Source organism: Bos indicus x Bos taurus, chromosome 1 (assembly GCF_003369695.1).
Source record: "Bos indicus x Bos taurus breed Angus x Brahman F1 hybrid chromosome 1, Bos_hybrid_MaternalHap_v2.0, whole genome shotgun sequence".
Taxonomy (NCBI): Eukaryota; Metazoa; Chordata; class Mammalia; order Artiodactyla; family Bovidae; genus Bos; species Bos indicus x Bos taurus.
This window is the reverse complement of record NC_040076.1, coordinates 127,003,894-127,021,159: the sequence shown is the minus strand read 5'-3', so window position 1 is coordinate 127,021,159 and position 17,266 is coordinate 127,003,894. Positions and strand designations below refer to the sequence as shown.

General features: G+C 40.0%; 1 protein-coding gene and 1 long non-coding RNA gene across 15 annotated transcripts in view; one reads left to right on the top strand and one right to left on the bottom strand.

The window, feature by feature from the left end:
* Nucleotides 1–4,837, bottom strand: part of LOC113894382 — a 30,298-nt gene extending 25,461 nt beyond the window's left edge. For all 4 annotated transcript variants that reach the window (XR_003511559.1, XR_003511561.1, XR_003511553.1 and 1 more), the window contains exons 1-2: nt 4,707–4,837; nt 204–846 (exon numbers count right to left, since the gene is read on the bottom strand). This is a non-coding gene — a long non-coding RNA (uncharacterized LOC113894382). The remainder of the gene's footprint in view (nt 1–203; nt 847–4,706) is intronic.
* The window catches only part of ZBTB38 (zinc finger and BTB domain containing 38), a 79,620-nt gene that overhangs the window by 15,324 nt on the left and 47,030 nt on the right, over nt 1–17,266 (top strand). For 3 of the 11 annotated variants that reach the window (XR_003511548.1, XR_003511546.1, XR_003511547.1), the window contains exons 3-5: nt 533–713; nt 4,958–5,023; nt 5,528–5,973. The exons of 1 other annotated variant lie outside the window; for it this stretch is intronic. The gene's annotated coding sequence lies outside the window, so the exon portion shown is untranslated. Of the gene's footprint in view, nt 1–532; nt 714–1,130; nt 4,627–4,957; nt 5,024–5,527; nt 5,974–7,132; nt 8,194–17,266 lie in introns of those variants that run through there. 7 more of the 11 variants (XR_003511549.1, XM_027544600.1, XM_027544662.1 and 4 more) reach the window with 7 other exon arrangements.

Below are 17,266 nucleotides of genomic sequence, written 5' to 3'. Positions count from 1 at the left end.
TGGGGAAGGAACTCATCATACAGACTTATGTTATCTGTTTAGGACAGAAATACTATTTGTGAGTAGAAACCAGGTCCATCTTGATTGTTATACTGATTTTTCTTTGATAATTTAGATTTGGACCATCTAACAACCAGATAACAGATTTATCCACAAATGCAGGCTTGTAGAAAAATTTTAATGTAGGAAATGAGTAAACTCACTTATTAAGTGTGTGATCTTGGGCCAATGACCATCTCTCTCATAACCTTGGTTTCCTCATCTGTACCACAGAAAGACGGGACTTCATTAGGTGAAGTAGTTTGTTCAGATGGATACATAAGCTTTTCCACTGATTTCGCCTGATAAAACATTTCCAAATGATGACAAATCTCTGACCAAAATTGTTATCCTGGTTTCTACCCTTAACTTTCCAACACAGTCCAGTTAATCCCTCTTCTCTTATTCTTTTCCACTTGCTGGTCCAAACTGTCTGCCGTTGGTCCCCACGGTTCCCAGAGCCTGGAGAGTTGAAACTGTTTCATCTCAACAGGGATGATCCTGGCTCCAGGGAGTGGAAGTCTTCTCTACCGCAAGTCTGCGCAGTAAGAAGATTCTCACATCAGGGCAGAGTGTGGATGAAGCAGGTTTTATCCTCCTTAGATTGGTGGAAAGACCCAGACTTTGGAATCAACTGGACTTGGTTTGAATCCTAACTCTGCTGTGTGTGACTGGTAATCTCAATTAGTTCCTCACCTAAAGGTGATGATAATTCATCTTGCAGGATTATTCCTGTTGGCTCAGATGGTAAAGCGTCTGTCTACAATGTGGGAGACCTGGGTTCAATCTCCGGGTCAGGAAGATCCCCTGGAGAAGGAAATGGCATTGGGTGAGAATTAAATAATATGTGCTGTGCTTAGTTGCTCAGTTATGTCTGACTCTTTGTGACCTCATGGACTGTAGCCCACCAGGCTCCTCTGTCCATGGGGATTCTCCAGGCAAGAATACTGGAGTGGGTTGCCATGCCCTCCTCAGGGGGTCTTCCCAAGTCGAAGTCTCCCGCAACGTGGGCGGATTCTTTACCATCTGAGCCACCAGGGAAATCCATGAATACTGGAGTGGGTAGCCTATCCCTTCTCCAGGGATCTTCCCGACCCAGGAATAGAACCAGGGTCTCCTGCATTGTAGGTGGATTCTTTACCAGCTGAGCTACCAGGGATAGCTAAAATATTGAGTACGTTGTAGGTTTTCAATAAATGGTAGCTACTATAGACTTAGTTAGAAAGCAGAAGTTCCCACCTACATCTTTAGGCAAAATGTAGATGTTTAAAGTAGCACTGGACTTTCCTAAGAATTTAGGCTAAAATAGCATCCAAAGGCATTTTTAGTCATTGGTAAATTGTCACTATGTTGCTTCTGTGAACATCCTACAAACAAATGTAAAAAGCAACCTCATAAAAACGTTTAAATTCTAAGAACTTAAGCAGAAATGTTACATCTGGTAAACATTTTATTTTTAAAAATTGAGATTAGAATAGCTGAACCTGGTAACAAATTTACCCACAAATGCTGAATATCTATATTAGGTATAAACGGAAACCAGCTGTAGTTTTTAATGCAGTGAATGGAGCGAAGAAATGTGCAAACCAATCCAAATGTTTATAAACGAAGGATTCCTCTGGGACTCAGTGCCTTGACTTTATGTTTTGTTTTTTTTAAACAGAGAGTCAAGCTTTGTTCATACTTGAATTATGTACTTTGCATAAGTCATGCAATTTGACTTGAACCCACAGGACTGAAAATAAAATGAACTCAGACTGTAGAAGGAGACTGTAAGCAAGTAAGGGCATTAATCAAAGTGAAAGAGGCACCCCTTACTGTTAGCTCTGTCCTTCTCCAGCCTGCTGCTGCCAGATTATTTTGGGTTCCTTGTGCTTGACTCATCAAAGTGGCAAAAACAGGTTAAAATTTTCATCATGGAAAAGGCATTTGTCTGATAAACGAACATTTGTGCCTATGCCCCGAGGAGGTTGACAAGCAGGCAATTTTTAAAAATCATAAGTGAGTGCATACCCTTGCCACTTGTAATCACGACAAAGCTTAAGTAATTTGGGCATGAGCATGTTTTTTTTTTTTTTTTTTTTAAGTGCAAAACAGGATTTACTGGTTGAGAACGTCTGTCTAAACAAGCTCATCCATCTAGGTGCTCTCAACTACAGTTCAAATTTGTTTAATACAAGCAGGTTTGGTAAACGAGCCACATTTGTTCGTTGAATGTTTTGGAACTTCACAAAATAAACCAATACATGGTTTAGACTCGTTTTGACAAAAGAGTAGACAGAGAACCCCACAGGGAGGTTTGGAAACCGCCTGCCCTGGCACCTGGCTTCCGAGCAGCAGTCAGGGACCTGCCCATCTTCACCACCCTGCCCCTACAAAGTGGATGTGACACTGTGCACTCCTCTTGTGGGACCTGGTGTGGATTACTGTCCTTGTCACTGTCATTTATTGTCTCAGGCAGAGGAGGCAGCGACTTCATTTTGTGTGTCCAGAGTAGATTCCATATTGTGTGTATTTAGCTTCCATGATAATTTGTGAGTATTTTAATGTGAATGTCTGAGTTTTATTGCTGAGGAATATCTGGACAGACACCAAGAGCATCACATGCCTAGGTTTTCGGTTCAACCTCCTCCAACCCCACTCCCAGGACTCTGCTTTATAGATGACCATACATTAAACTGGTACCTTGTAACTGAGCGCTATAGTCTCTCTAATTCTCAACTGCCATAGTAAAGAAGGAATTAGCCTAAGGACACTCCATTCTAATTTTCTGTCGCTGTCAGTGCTAACCAGAGCTCATAGAGCAATGCTGTGGGGGTGGGGAAGATGGCTCCACCATTGGTATTAGACCAGAAGCTACTATTTCCGTTAAAGCCACGTTTATTTCTGGAATAGTTGTGGGAGAGAAATGTGCTCCAAAGAGAAGAGGACTCAGTGTGGTTCAGGTATGACCGACCATCTGGCCAGCCCAACTCAGAGTACAGGTTAGAGGTAGGTTGGGCACTTTCCATACATTGAGCTAAAAATCGCTTGGGTGCTGTGGAAGGAGACAGAACGAGAGTTAGAAACAAAGGATCTGATAGTGAAACCTAGTACCTAGGTTAAGATGTTCAAATACATTTTCTCCTTTAAAAAAATTCTGGGGGACTGGAATGTTTTGCTGATCTGATTATTTGCAGTCAGTCCTTACAGAAAATAGAGGCAACCCCAGAAAAGATGGATTCATTTTTGCACATGTTGAAATTAATGAACGTTAGCATATTTAGTGATGTAATAGGCAATTAAAGACTTTTGGAGAAATATGAGGAAGAAAAAACATAGTATTATATACTCAAAATCAGTCTCATAGCATTTTATGAAAATGTTGGCTTACATCCAGGATCTAAGGGTGGGGGTGGGTATGGTTTCTTTGTAGCTGAAGAAAGAGTAGAAAAGAATCTGGTCTATTTCCTTAAAAATAAAAGACTTCATGTTTTTTACAGCATGATAAATGAAATGCTTTTCTGATTTTTTACCTGCCGGCAGTATCTGGAGGAAATTTTTCTAGCAGGCTATGCTGTTTTCCTCTCTTTGGGAACATGGTGACACTGGTTTTGTAGCAAAACAGTCTTTGCTTATTAGGCATTTCTTCAAAATCCTGAATAAGCAGCTCTTTCCACATTTTTTGTTCCACATGTTAAACATTTCACTGCAATTTGAGCTTCAATTGTGTGTGTGTGTTGATATGAAAGACTGAAAGGGAATGCCTAAGGATTCTTGAAGGTTTTTTTCTTTAAAAATTTAATTCCTACGATTATGTATCAGAGCCTCTACGGAAGGTGATTCCGATTTATTACATACAGCCAAAGTAAAGCCCATCAATCTTGAGCAGCGGGGTTAGGGAGGGGATATTGAAGAAGACATGAAATTCGGTGTTTGAGTAGATGAGATTTAATTTTCGGAAAACATTTCACTCATAAAACGGATAGCACCCCAGTGTCAGCTCTGACCTCCATGATGTCAATGTCATCGTGGGAGCATAGCTAAGATAAGCCTCAAAGTAAAACAAAGAAACATCGAATGTCAGCTCAACACCATTTCTTCCCTTACAGTTTGCATGATACATACACACAAAGCCTCTTGGCATTCCTGTGAATGGCTTGTTACTCGACAATTTAGCTTTTGGAGGGGGGAAAAAGGAGAAAAATCATTTTACATTTCCTAGATTCTGAGCAAGTACAGTATGCTGTTGCAAGACTTAACATTATTTAGGTCAGTGTCCTAAGGACAGCTTTTATTGTTCATGATGGTCAGCTAGACATCCAAAGGAACTCAGCATTAATTTATCTTTCTGTAACTGCTTTTATTCTGCTTCTAAGTTTAAGCAAATTCATTCACATTTTCATACCATTCTGATGAGGAGCTATCTGCTGTTCTGTACTGCAGATACATTTAGCTGAATACATTTACACGACTTGTGGTTAGAGGTTATAGCACGGATACAGACAGCTGATCATGCATTCTTCTACAAGCCTGCCGGCACCAGTTAGGATTCTGAAAAATAGTCTAGAAATGCTACGACTCTTTACTTTACAATAGCTTTAAAAGGTTTGTTTTTGTTGTTGTTGTTTGCTAGCAATTCTATGAAATCAACAGTCTATAAAATGCATCCCGAGCCAGATACATACTGTATTGAAAGCTTTCTTCAAGAAGAAGATATGACAGTGTTCGTTCCAGCTTATTTTCTTCCTTAGCAAAAAGGACCGTTTGATTCTCAGAAGCAGAAGGACCCAGTCATTGTGCAGCAGCTCTGCTGAACTGTATGAAATGCCTTCTACTGCCTGGTTGCAGAATTTGGAGTTTGCTAAACAGTGTTTAGTGATTGGGCTCATCTTGCATCACCAGTTGATGACATTTTTCTTTGTTCCCTCCTACTCAGTTGAACCAAGACTCTGAGGCTGATATGCAATGTCACTTACAACATTAATCAGATACCGCATTTAAGGTGAGCTGTCCCCTGCCTCCTCCTTCCCCAGAGCTCGTGTGCTGCATGCAGTGCGTATCTGGCTTCTGTGAGCTAAGATGGCAGGCAGGATTAGCCGTGCTTGTGCTGTGTGTGCATGCTGTGTAGAGAATTCATTACACGTTGCCTAGTATTTCAGATGTGAGTATGTAAATGCTCGGGATGCCATATCATCTGGTAGCGAAGACTTGTTTTTGCCTCATTACAGCCTTAGCTATTTCAGCATCACCTTTCAGTTCCGATTCATTTGCTTCTGGATGTTTGCTTTTCATCACATTCAAAATAGATTTTTACCTTTTTTTTTTTTTTTAACAAAGCCAAAAAAAAAAAAACAACCCTAAAAACAAAAACAACAACTAAACTCTGCTACCAGATGGTGTCTCCCCTTTCTTCTTGCTTTTGCTGTCTTTTAAATAATGTATGTTGTATTGTTAATTAATGTGAATATCAAATTAAACACTTGAAACTTACATGTTTATTATGCAGGTAGAAGGCAAGGTGGAATCTATTTTTAACTCTGATGCACTCCATGGTGTGCAAGCAACTTGGTTCTTGAATTCGTATTTTCAGTGCTGGTATCAGTGGTTTGATTTTCAGCAAATGTGACAGTGGCCTTTGCAGTGGTCAGCTCCGGGCTTTGAACTCTCAGAGGAGGAAGGGAAAAAAATTCAACACACTACCTCCTTGGTTGCAGCCTCAGAGAAACCTTGGATGAGAAACTTGTTTTTTCAAACCTGTTTTCCTGTTGATAAATTCAGTTCTCGTGATCACAGTACATTCAAGCTGTTCTGCGTATGGTTTTGTGTGTGTGTGACAATTGCATCTAAAACTTGAGAGCAAGAAGACGGAGAAATCAGTGGGTCTCCATCGCTTTACATAAAAATGGCTGAGTGTCTTGTCATGCTAGCACTGCATTAAGTGATACAATACAGGTAGGTTGAAATTTGCATGTTTTATAGATTTTTTTTGAGCCATGTAGCAAGAATATTAGATTAAAATATGACTTTTAAAACAAAAATTAAATAAGACAGTTGTAATTGTGAGGTGGGGGTATTCACTTGGATGGCCTTTCCTATTTAGATTCTATATAAATATATAACTTTTATAAACTTCTAAGATGATTCTGCTATAAAAGTGAGATGATTCCTTTTAAAAAATCATATATATGATAGGTGTGGCGCCATCAGACAACAAAAGAATTTTTTGAAAAGTCTGTGGATTCAGCTCCATGTTAGCTTGAAACTAAAAATAAATGGGTTTCTGGAGATAATTTCGAACAGCGCAAACAAGCTTAATAAGAAACATTTAAAATATTTAAATTTTAAGAAGCGGTCTTTAAACGTGTTATATGAAAGATGAAAATAAAAACTTAGATGCTTCCAAAATCAATTTTAAATGATACACAAGAATAAGTTCATTATTTATATATCTGTTATTTGGGGACACAAGGAATTATAATTTTTAAAGGGGGAAATATTAAATATAGATGACTCTGTTAGAAGAAAGAGAGCTTCACTGAATAAAAGAGCCCCTAGAATGGTTCATTGCAGACCATACAGCTGTGGTTCTGTAAGTACCAAATTCTGGCACTTTTCAAAATTATTTCATGGGTTCTTTCCTTTGAGCTTAACTTCTCAAATATATTTTGGTTTCAAATTAACACTGGGCCAGAACTTGTTTCCTTAGTAACCACATCTTATTTAAAAATGCAGTAACAGATATGCAAAAGATTGTCTTAAGAAAAACCAAATGTTTCATGAAAATTTTGCAGTTCTTTTCCTCTCTTGGAGAGTCTGAACTGGTTTTAGACGTTTTAAAATGCGGTCTTCATGCCTTAAAAATTAAGCCATAATTCTGTACATAGAGAGAAACCTTGCATAGTAAGAGCTTTTTCTTTCCTCCTTTGTGCTCAGTACTTTCAAAATTAAGGTTTTTTCTTTGTAACGTGCTCCAGAATGCTGGTCAAGGCTTGTGTGCAAAGGTGTAGTTTCATTATCACGAGTTCACCAGCGCCACTGAAACAAAAGGTATCTCAGAAATTCTCAGAATCAGAAAATGCTTATGCTCTTGTTCTGCCTGATCCCTCCATAGGTAACCTCTGAGCTATCGGTAGAGACGGACCCAAACCTGAGCCCACCCCCACAATAAGTGCATACTGAGTCTCTGTGAGAAATGTCTTTGTAGGTGTGTTAGGAGGAAGATGCTGCTAAACCCAAAACCTCCCTGAGGTTTGCTCCAACGTGCAGAATGTTGAAATGCACAACCATCTGTGTAAATAGTTGCTTTATCCTAGCAGTTTGTCTAATATCCCAAAGCACTGTCTGTAAAATCAAACCTCTAGTGGACTAAAGATTTGTTGTTGTTGTGTTGTTGTTTTGAGGCCAACTTAAATATCTTGCTTGGAGCTTTTCTCTGGTTCAGTTGTATTAGAACACGATTCAGCTCACAGTGATTTTGTTCTGTGGGCTTGCCATGAAATATTCTTCCTGTAACATCTTTTTTTCCCCCTCCTTTTCTTTTCTTTTTTTTTTTTGCTGTTTGGGAGCCATTTTCCTGCTTGCCTGTGACTTAAAATGACTAAGTACATTTTGCATATAGCATCAATCAGAAGATCGTAAACTGAAGGGAAATGTCAGAGCCCTGATTCCATATTGCCTATTTATTTTAGCATCAGCAGCATTAACAGTTGCAGTAGGACTAGGCTAATCGTCATTTGCTCTTGAGAAAATAATGAGCCTGGCATTTGTAATTAAAACACTATTGCTGTTCAGAAAGATTACAACTCAATGTCTTCTATTTTGATAGGCTGGTACAAATTAATCATTTTGAAACCATTTGAATCTTAATCACAAGATTAGATGGATTCAATGGAATTGTTTTACCCTCCAACTGAATGCCAGAGAGATTGAACAGTGTATTACTTCTCTGTAAAATGTCGATCCTTTTGTTTTTAACTCAAGCATGGTTGCGTCATCTTGTAGATTTTCATACCTCATGGTTTTTTTTTCTGGCATTTTTCATTCTTTGCTCTTCGTCTCTCCTAAAAGAATTTGAAACATAAGTCAAGGAGCTTGAAAGCCAAATAAGATGGGTGGGAAGTTTATTGTATCATTGTCATTGTAATAAATAGAACAGTGAATGGAAGAATATTATTTATTACTTTGTGTGTTTTGCCTTAATGCTTTGCCTTCATATTTCACAGAAATGTTTACCAAACACAAAGCTTTTCTAAACTTACCCATTTACAATTATCATTGGATTTTCTAAATTAGCCAAAAACACTTCATGCCAATTACAGAGAATCACACTTTTTCCTGCTCATTGTTGAAAAGGCAGTGCTCCACCCATTTACACTTTTTGGCTAAGGTGTTTACGCTGGGCAGGCCAAGGCAGGTGCGACAGAAAGAATGTGTGAGCAACTGCTTGGCTCCCACCAAAACGAAATGGATGAACCTGTGGGTTTCTACCTGAATGATTTGGAGTCTACAATTCTCAAATCTTATAATAATAATAAGATTTGATAATTATTATCATCAAATAATATATCATTATTATCTAATATTATTATTATTATTGTTATTATTTTAGAGAATAGGATTTTTTTTCCCAAGCCTTAACTCGGTGAGAATACCAAGATTGCATCTCTTGCTACTACAGTGATGTTGATCTACGTCAATGATTTCCATGGATTCCCCCCATAGAGGGTCTGAGTACCCAGACCACATCTTAGGGCTGGTTGATATGGGGAGACGAATCTTGAAAATGATCTAGCACTTTTCTTTTTGATACACGATGCCTTTGAGTTCCTGGTACCATATGGTTCATTCTAGCAGCTCCTTTCCATGGGAAATGCTATCCTTCACAGCTTTTTTAGTAATTAAACATTCAACACACATATTGAGTACCTACTACCTACCGGTCATATTCCGGAGGCTAGAAATAGAGTAACAAACAACAGAGATCTGGGCCTGCCTCTCATAGACCCACCCCTAGTGTGGTGGAGGGGTGGGGGGCCAGGGGCACAAAAATAAATATGTAAACAAATAATTATAGAAGACAAGTGCAAGTAAGAAAGAGAAGATAAAGTTTTAAAAAGTGAGGGTATCTTTTTGGGAGGAGAAGAGCCACTTGAGAAGGGTTGGCCAGGCAAAGCATTGTAGGAGGTGGTATTTAGGTGAAAACCTCGATGGTGAGATGGATCCAGACAGGTGAAGATCTGATGGAGAGCATTACCAGGCAGAGAGTTGTTCATACTCAGACCGCAAACTTTCCTTTCTAATGAGTTACTGCCATTGTATCAGAGTCATGTCTGAGACTTCGTGGGTTGAGCCTGGCTTAGGTAAGCTGCCCCTGCAGTGAGACAGTGGCCCAGACTCCCAAATTCCCAGAACTTGGTGCCATCAGAGGCATTGCCTTTGGCCCAGCCTCACCCCAGCACTGCTCCAAAGATGCAGTGACGCTCTGAACATTGCAGTCCTAGGTGGTGGTGAAATTCAGGCACAGGTTCAGTTTAACCCAAGAAATCCGCAAAAGAAAGGAATCCTGGAGCGAGGAAATTTCTGGGAAGCCTCTTGCTTTGTTTTTCTTAAGAACTCCAGAACTTTGACTCATGGCAAAACACTGAGAGAGCCACTTCCTTTAATTTTTTTTTTTCAAAGGCAAGAAGTGGAAGGGTCTGTCCCATCTTGCCAGTAAATTGCCTTTGTCCTCTAACGCCTCAAATGCTTCAGTTTCTGCAGAACTCTTTGCTTGTTTGTTGGTGGCTTTCTAAAGACTTTGCTGCTTGGACTGATCTTTCTCTATTTGAACAAATAATGCTAAGGAAATTCTTCAGAACCAGAAATCTTTTGTGCCTTTTAGGTTCGTCTGCTAAAGAAGCTCCAAGAACAAAGGGATAGGTTTGCTCTGCAAGTTAGAAACAAGGCCCTTCAACGTCTTCTGAATGTTTCAAAAGCCCCTCCTATAATTGATTCACAATTTATCGGGCTTTGCTTATCAGAAGTTAGAAGTGGCCTGACTCAGTCCACTTTGTTTGGATTTGACCAGCCATGAAACATTCCACTGCACTGAAGAATGTTCTAGCCCTTTGGAGTAGACTATTGTTCATCAGTGGGGGTAGGGGTGAGTGGGAGGGGGCTTCACCAAGTCAGTTCACTTCTTCAAATATTTGTTGAGCATCTCCTATGTGACAGAGACCACTGCCCCCCAAACAGAATGGAAATGTGACATAAAACTCCCTAGGAAGCTCATGTCCAGGTTTGTGTACAAAGCTAGGGCATTGTATGGACAGGTACACTTGTACGCCCTCTCTGTTTCAGAAAGAAATGAATGAATGGCATGCTATTCTCTTAGTGGCCTTTTATACTGTTTCCTGGAGGTCAGCCTTCACTTTGGGGGCATTGCAACCGATGGCAAGGATGGTTCTTCCCCGGGACTCTGTGTCTTATCCTCGGTCACCTTCCTGAAATGTCTTGGCTCCTAATAAGCCACCGTATGTCTGGCTGCCCTGCTCCAAGCTGGTCTGCCTGCCTTGCCAGGTGACCTCCATAAGGGCTGCCACTCTTTCGCATTCATGAGCAGATGTTAAGTTGAGAAGCCCTTGAATGCAAAAAAATTGAATTTGTGATTCAGGCAAGATGTTTCTGCTTTTTTTACCTTCCCTGACAGGTCATGGGGGGTCTCCTTGAAGCCCTGTTCTGCTTCTGTGGGAAGCAGGTAAATCAAAGACCAGTTGCCAAAGCCCTTATCTTTGTTAGGTGAGCCCAGCATGACACTGCCATGGCCCAAACATCTCATTGACCAGAAAATAGCTCTTTTGATCTTGTGATTCGTTTTGCATCTTTTCCTTTAATGGTTTTCTTGCTTCTGCAGCTGTTCTAGTTCAGGGTTCGAGACTAGCGTTTGTGTCTACAGTCACTATATTTGGCCTACGGAGGAAGTTTGTTTTCTGGTTCAATTTTGTTTTTCAAATGCCAGTATAAATATTTTTTTTCTGTGTTCATAAAAAGCTGTGAAGTTTTCATGATTTTCTTTATGTGATTAAATAAACCTCTTCCTTACCCTGTGGTCATTGCTGCCAAATAGATATTTTGAAATTCCTTTTTTTTTTTTTTTTGCCTGCTGAAATCTTCTACCCTGTCTGAGGCCTTGCTCTAATTAAGGCCTCACAGTCCTGCCCATCTTCCCCAGCGCCGAGCATGACGTGGTGTCCCTGCCCCGAGGGCCTTACAAGCCAGTGAGACAAGAAAACAAAAGCCACCAGCTGAGAATGTGGTTAAATCCCAGAAGGGCAGTGCCCTTGTAATTTTTTTCCCCCTTTTCTCTTGTTTCTTGAGCTGTGGAAGGGAAGTAGGGGACCCGTAGTAGGGAAACAGAGGGGTTACTCTGAAAGATTAGAAAATGCAAGGTATCGGGGAAACGATGTGAAAGCGAGTGGGATGGTCATCTGTGGGGCAAAGTGGAGAGATGGAAGGACTGCGGACGGAGAGGGCAGCAAGGAGGTGGGGAGGGGGGTGCAGGAAATCAGGAAGAGGGAACAAAGCGGGCAGTCAGGAGGCAGGCTGCTGTGCCGCACCCTGAAGCTGGGGTTGCCGGGCACAGGAGAAAGAGTAGGAGGGGTTGCAAGGAGTAAAAAGAGGCTGGGAGAGCCCCTGAGGTGCAGGCTTGTATGGGCTGGGTGCTCCCATGTTCTGTCTGGCTTCAGTCATGATGTTGGCCTTGGGGCTCCACTGTCCCACCGTGGCTGTGACAAAGAGCCTACAGATTGGCCTCACTAAGGGTGATTTATCCCAGGATCTAGAAAGTCTCTGTCCCAAGGCTCCTATTTTCATGCTCCTATTTTCATGCTGGGACCACCCCTAGCCCTGCCACTGTCACTTGACTGGATCTGGACTAAATTTTAAATGGGCAGATTTTTACATGTGTTGTCACCAATTCTTTTCGTTTTCCACAAAGCTCAGCCCGGAGATAGACCCAAAATATGCCTTTTAGGTGGCTTTCCTGGTGGCTCAGATGGTAAAGAATCTGCCTGAAATGTGGGAGACTCAACTTTGAACCTTTGGGTCAGGAAGATCCCCTGGAGAAGGGAAAGGCTGCCCACTCCAGGATTCTTGCCTGGAGAATTCCATGGCCTTAGATGCATGGAAAATATTAGAAACTCTTTTGCCCAAAGTCATGTTGCCCTCAGCAGGCATGCAGCTCAGCTTCTGAAGCTCACAAAGCCTCTTCCCTTGCTCTTCACCCGCCTATCCACGCCCTGCTCTGAGTGCCCATTAAGCCACCCGCAGTGGAGATTCTGACTGTTTGAGTTCCATGGTCTCCAGAAGCACTGCCCATGGCTGGCACATCAGCACGTAATGCTGCCATCATCCTGTACCTCTTGCTCAGCTCTTATGGGAACATGAACCCCAGACTTCAGTTGCTGTGGGAATGGTAGGTTCACTTTATTCGGTCGTATTGAGAGAACTGTGGCCCAGAGAAGTTGTGACTTCTCTAGGTCACTCAGAGAGTTAAGTGGCCTCGCTTAACTCCTAGTCCAGTGCTCTTTCTGCTAAATCAAGATGCTTTAAGGTCACATGGGAAGCCCGCTTTTAAACCAGAGGTTGGCAGCCTTTTTCTGTAAAGGGCCAGATAGTAAGTATTTTAGCTCTGTGAGTGGAGGCAAAACTGAGGATGTTATCTGCATATTTATATAACAACAAAGAAAACAATTTTTCACAAACTATTGATGAAATTTAAAATATACTAAAATATAATATGAATTATATATAATGTATGTACTGTCATAGATACAGAAATGAACGGCTATGGCTGTGTCCCAATAAAATTTCACTTATGCGCAATGAAATTTGATTTTCATGTAACTTTTCATGTCATGAAATATTGTTTTTCTTTTGTTGTTGTTTTTTTTCAATCATTTAAAGATGTTGAAACCATCTTTAGCTTGTAGGTTATACAAAAACACTTGGCAGGTGAAATTGGCCTGTAGGATACAGTTTTGTGGACTCATTTTCTAAGTCAAAAGCTACAAACTGGGGGCCCACTGGTCAATCCAACCTACATATGTGCTTTGTTTGACTTCTAACAATAGTTTTAATTGAATCCATTGCCAACTTTGTTTTCTGTTTTTTGAACTATATTACTCTTTTTCCTTCTAATTATAAAAGTAATATATACTTACTTTGAAATAATTTGGAATGTTACCAGCTTGACATGCATTCTTTTAGCCCTTTATCTATGCCCATTAATTTTTCTAATAGTTGAGATAATATTTTTATAGGCAATTTCGTATCTTTTTATTTACTTGCTATACCGTAAGCATGGCATATCACTTTAAAGTCTTTCATTAACATAATCTTTTAAAACTTTATTATGAAAATCTTAAACATGTGTACAATATGGAAAAACTACTTCAATGAAATCCTGTATAGTCATGGCTGTTTCAACAATTCTCAATAACTAGCCAATCTTGTTTCATGTAAATCCTCATCTGTATTATTTTAAAGCAAATTCCAGATCACATCGCTTTATCTCTAAATACTTTAGTTCAGTTCAGTTCAGTTCATTCGCTCAGTCGTGTCCGACTCTTTGCAACCCCATGAATTGTAGCACGCCAGGCCTCCCTGTCCACCACCAACTCCCGGAGTTTACTCAAACTCATGTCCATCAAGTCGGTGATGCCATCCAGCCATCTCATCCTCTGTTGTCCCCTTCTCCCCCTGCCCTCTACTTTCTTAGCATCAGGGTCTTTTCCAGTGAGTCAACTCTTCGCATGAGGTGGCCAAAGTATTGGAGTTTCAGCTTCAGCATCAGTCCTACCAATGAACACCCAGGACTGATCTCCTTTAGGATGGACTGGTTGGACCTCCTTGCAGTCCAAGGGACCCTCAAGAGTCTTCTCCAACACCACAATTCAAAAGCATCAATTCTTCGGCGCTCAGCTTTCTTCACAGTCCAACTCTCACGTCCATACGTGACCACTGGAAAAACCATAGCCTTGACTAGATGGACCTTTGTTGGCAAAGTAATGTCTCTGCTTCTTAATATACTGTCTAGGTTGGTCATAACTTTCCTTCCAAGGAGTAAGCGTCTTTTAATTTCATGGTTGCAATCACCATCTGCAGTGATTTTGGAGCCCAGAAAAATAAAGTCTCACACTGTTTCCACTGTTTCCCCATCTATCAGTATGAGTCTCTAAAAGATAAAGATACTAAGAGAGAAGACTTTTTTAAAGGAAATAAATGCTAAAGTATTTAGGTATAGAATAATAATAATAATAATATTATTTGCAATAATAATATTATTTGCAACTTACAATATTATTACAACAATTATTACAATAAATAATTATTATATATTTATAATATATAATATTATATAATATAATATTATTATATATTTATAAATAATTATTACAATAAATAATAATATTTGCAACTTACAAATGAATCAAGAAAAAAATAGATAAAAAGGTAGATATAGGTGTGGTATACATAGGGTTTTTTGGTACTGCTCTAATAAGTCTTCCATGACTTTGAAACAGGTCTAAATAAAAAGTTTTTAAAATGTGGAATACTAAAAAAATACATGAAAAATGTCAACTAGTAAAAAAGAAAAATAACCACAGTATCATTATCATGTCAACAAATAACAATAATTCTTTGCTAATATTACAGTCAGCATTCAAATCTATCCAGTTAGGTCATTTAAAAAAAAAAAAGTGCTCAAAGTACAATTCTAAATAAGGTTCATACTGCAATTAATATTTCCTTAAATTTTATTTAACCAATAGGTTTCCTTCCCTCTCTTCCTGTCATCCTTGGTATCATCATAAAAATTTTGTTGAAGAAACAATTTGTCTGACTCATAGTTTCCCACAGTCAGAAATTTGAGATTGCATTCCTTCATGCTGTTTTACATGTTCCTCCGTCTCAGAGGTTTTCTGTAAATTAGAGTTACAGCTAAAGGCTTGATCATATACAAATTCATTTTCTTTTTTTAATGGGGTCAACATTTTATATATTTTATATAAAAATCCTGATTTGGGCTCCATTGGAAAACTCTGCAGATCTGGCATTCTCATCTGACAACAATGAGTCTGGGGCTGGGGAGTGACACCCCCACTCCCCACTTAGGTGGGACATGAATGACCCTCTAGGCCCCAGTTCCTACTACTTCCTGCCTGGCTCCCAGGGGTGGGGAGCTGCCACCCCTGTCCACACCCTACCTCTGCAAGGACTTTGGTAGACTTCTCAACATGACATCACAAGAGGCCTTTCAGAAATGTGGCAGGGATTATAGAAGATTTGGATAGGGACTTTCTTAAAATGCTTAAAGGGAAAGAGAGAAGCAGCTATAGAAGAGGAAGCCAAGTGATAGAACCTGGTGAGTGCCCAGGATGAGGGGAAGAGAGAAATAAAACAATAAATTAACAGAGTACAGGAAGAATGGGAGGCGGAATGACTTACAGATTCCTAACCCATGGTGGAAAACAAAGGAAGCAAGTGGGTTTATGAGACATGCTTTAGACTTTTTATATATGATGAGAATATGGAAACCTTAAAAAAGAGAAAGAAGGGGGACAGTAAATTGGCCAAGTATCTTAAATCAGAAAGCTCAAACAGGCAATTGTAGCATAATAGAAATCATGCAGGGATTAAACAAAATGAGGTAGAAAACAAGGAAAACTTCCTACAAAAGGCCACTAGAAAAGGATCAGGAGCCATGCTGGGGAGATGGTGAAGAACTACTAATAGTAGAAATTTAAGACTTAAAAGTCTTAGGATATTTTTTTCTTATTTGCTAATACACTGAAATGAAAAGTATTATAAAGATATGAAAATATATCATACTTAGTTGCTTTGAAAGGAATAAATCTTTATAGAAAAGAATGAATATTATAACAAATTGGGACATTCTTGGAAATTTCCAGATAGTTCCCCATACTCAGAAGAATGATTAAGAGAGAGAATATGTAACTGGTTATGAGGAAGGGTGGAAAATTTTGAAGGACAGGATGATTATGTAAGTTTTAGGCTGCAGTGTTTAAAACTGTTGCTGTGATATTTTAGTTATTAATAACAATTTGGGGGAAATCTACTCACTTCTGGAGAAACATTTGGCCCTAATGAGAAAGAAATGCCACTGTTCGTGAATTTGCAAGTGGATGTAAGGAGCCATTCACTTGCTAAGCCTCTTAGGAAAGCCAGAGCTGATTTCAACCTTAACAAGCTGTTGACAAGGTACCACGGGGAACATGTTAGCAGCACAGAAAGTGGAGTGTACAGTCAGACCTGTATTTAAATCCCTTTATGTCACTCAGCATGTGACCCTGGGAGCCTACCCATGGAAATTTTCTAGGGCATAAAAGTTGCTTTACACATGGGAACTATGATTCTTACCGCTTGGTGGTAGAAACTTAGAACTCTGAATACTTGACTTCCAGCACCAACAAGCATAATGCAGATGCTTCACACATATTATCCCATTTAACTATCAAAAAGCCCTATGAGGTAAGTGTAATATTAAAATCAGCCCCATTTTACAGATGAGCAAGCTGAGGCTCAGGGAGGTGAAGTAGCTTGCCTAAAGTCAGCGAGTAGCCTCGTAAATGACAAAGCTAGGCTTTAAACCCAAGCAGGCAGAATCCAAAGGCCAAACTGCCTCGCTGTGCCACCCTCCCACCTCCAGTCGCAGCAGGGCAGCGTGGAGAGCAATACCTCATACTGGCACTTCCCAACCTGAGGTTCCTAATGCCCATGCCTAGTTTTCCCAAATGGAGAAGGAAATGGCAACCCACTCCAGTGTTCTTGCCTGGAGAATCCCAGGGATGGGGGAGCCTGGTGGGCTGCTGTCTCTGGGGTCGCACAGAGTCGGACACGACTGAAGCAACTTGGCAGCAGCAGCAGCAGCAGTTTTCCCAAAGGCTCAATGGAAACACATAAAGTTGCAATCAGACCAGAGATTTCTTTAGTTTGGAATCCATGATTAACAATGGGTTCACTCAGGTTTTGGTTGAAGTTCTGATGGGCAATGGCATACACAAAAACATGCCAGGGTTGTTGTTTTTTTAGTGGGAAGATAAATCATTAGTTAATAAATGCAATTTAGTGGAATAGCTCTTTTTGAACGTGACCCACAGAGAAAGAATAAAGGACGCTTGGCTTTGAGGAAGTTAGGAATGGCTAGTGTACATGTGTGTGCATGTTGCCCAACCTATCGGCCTTC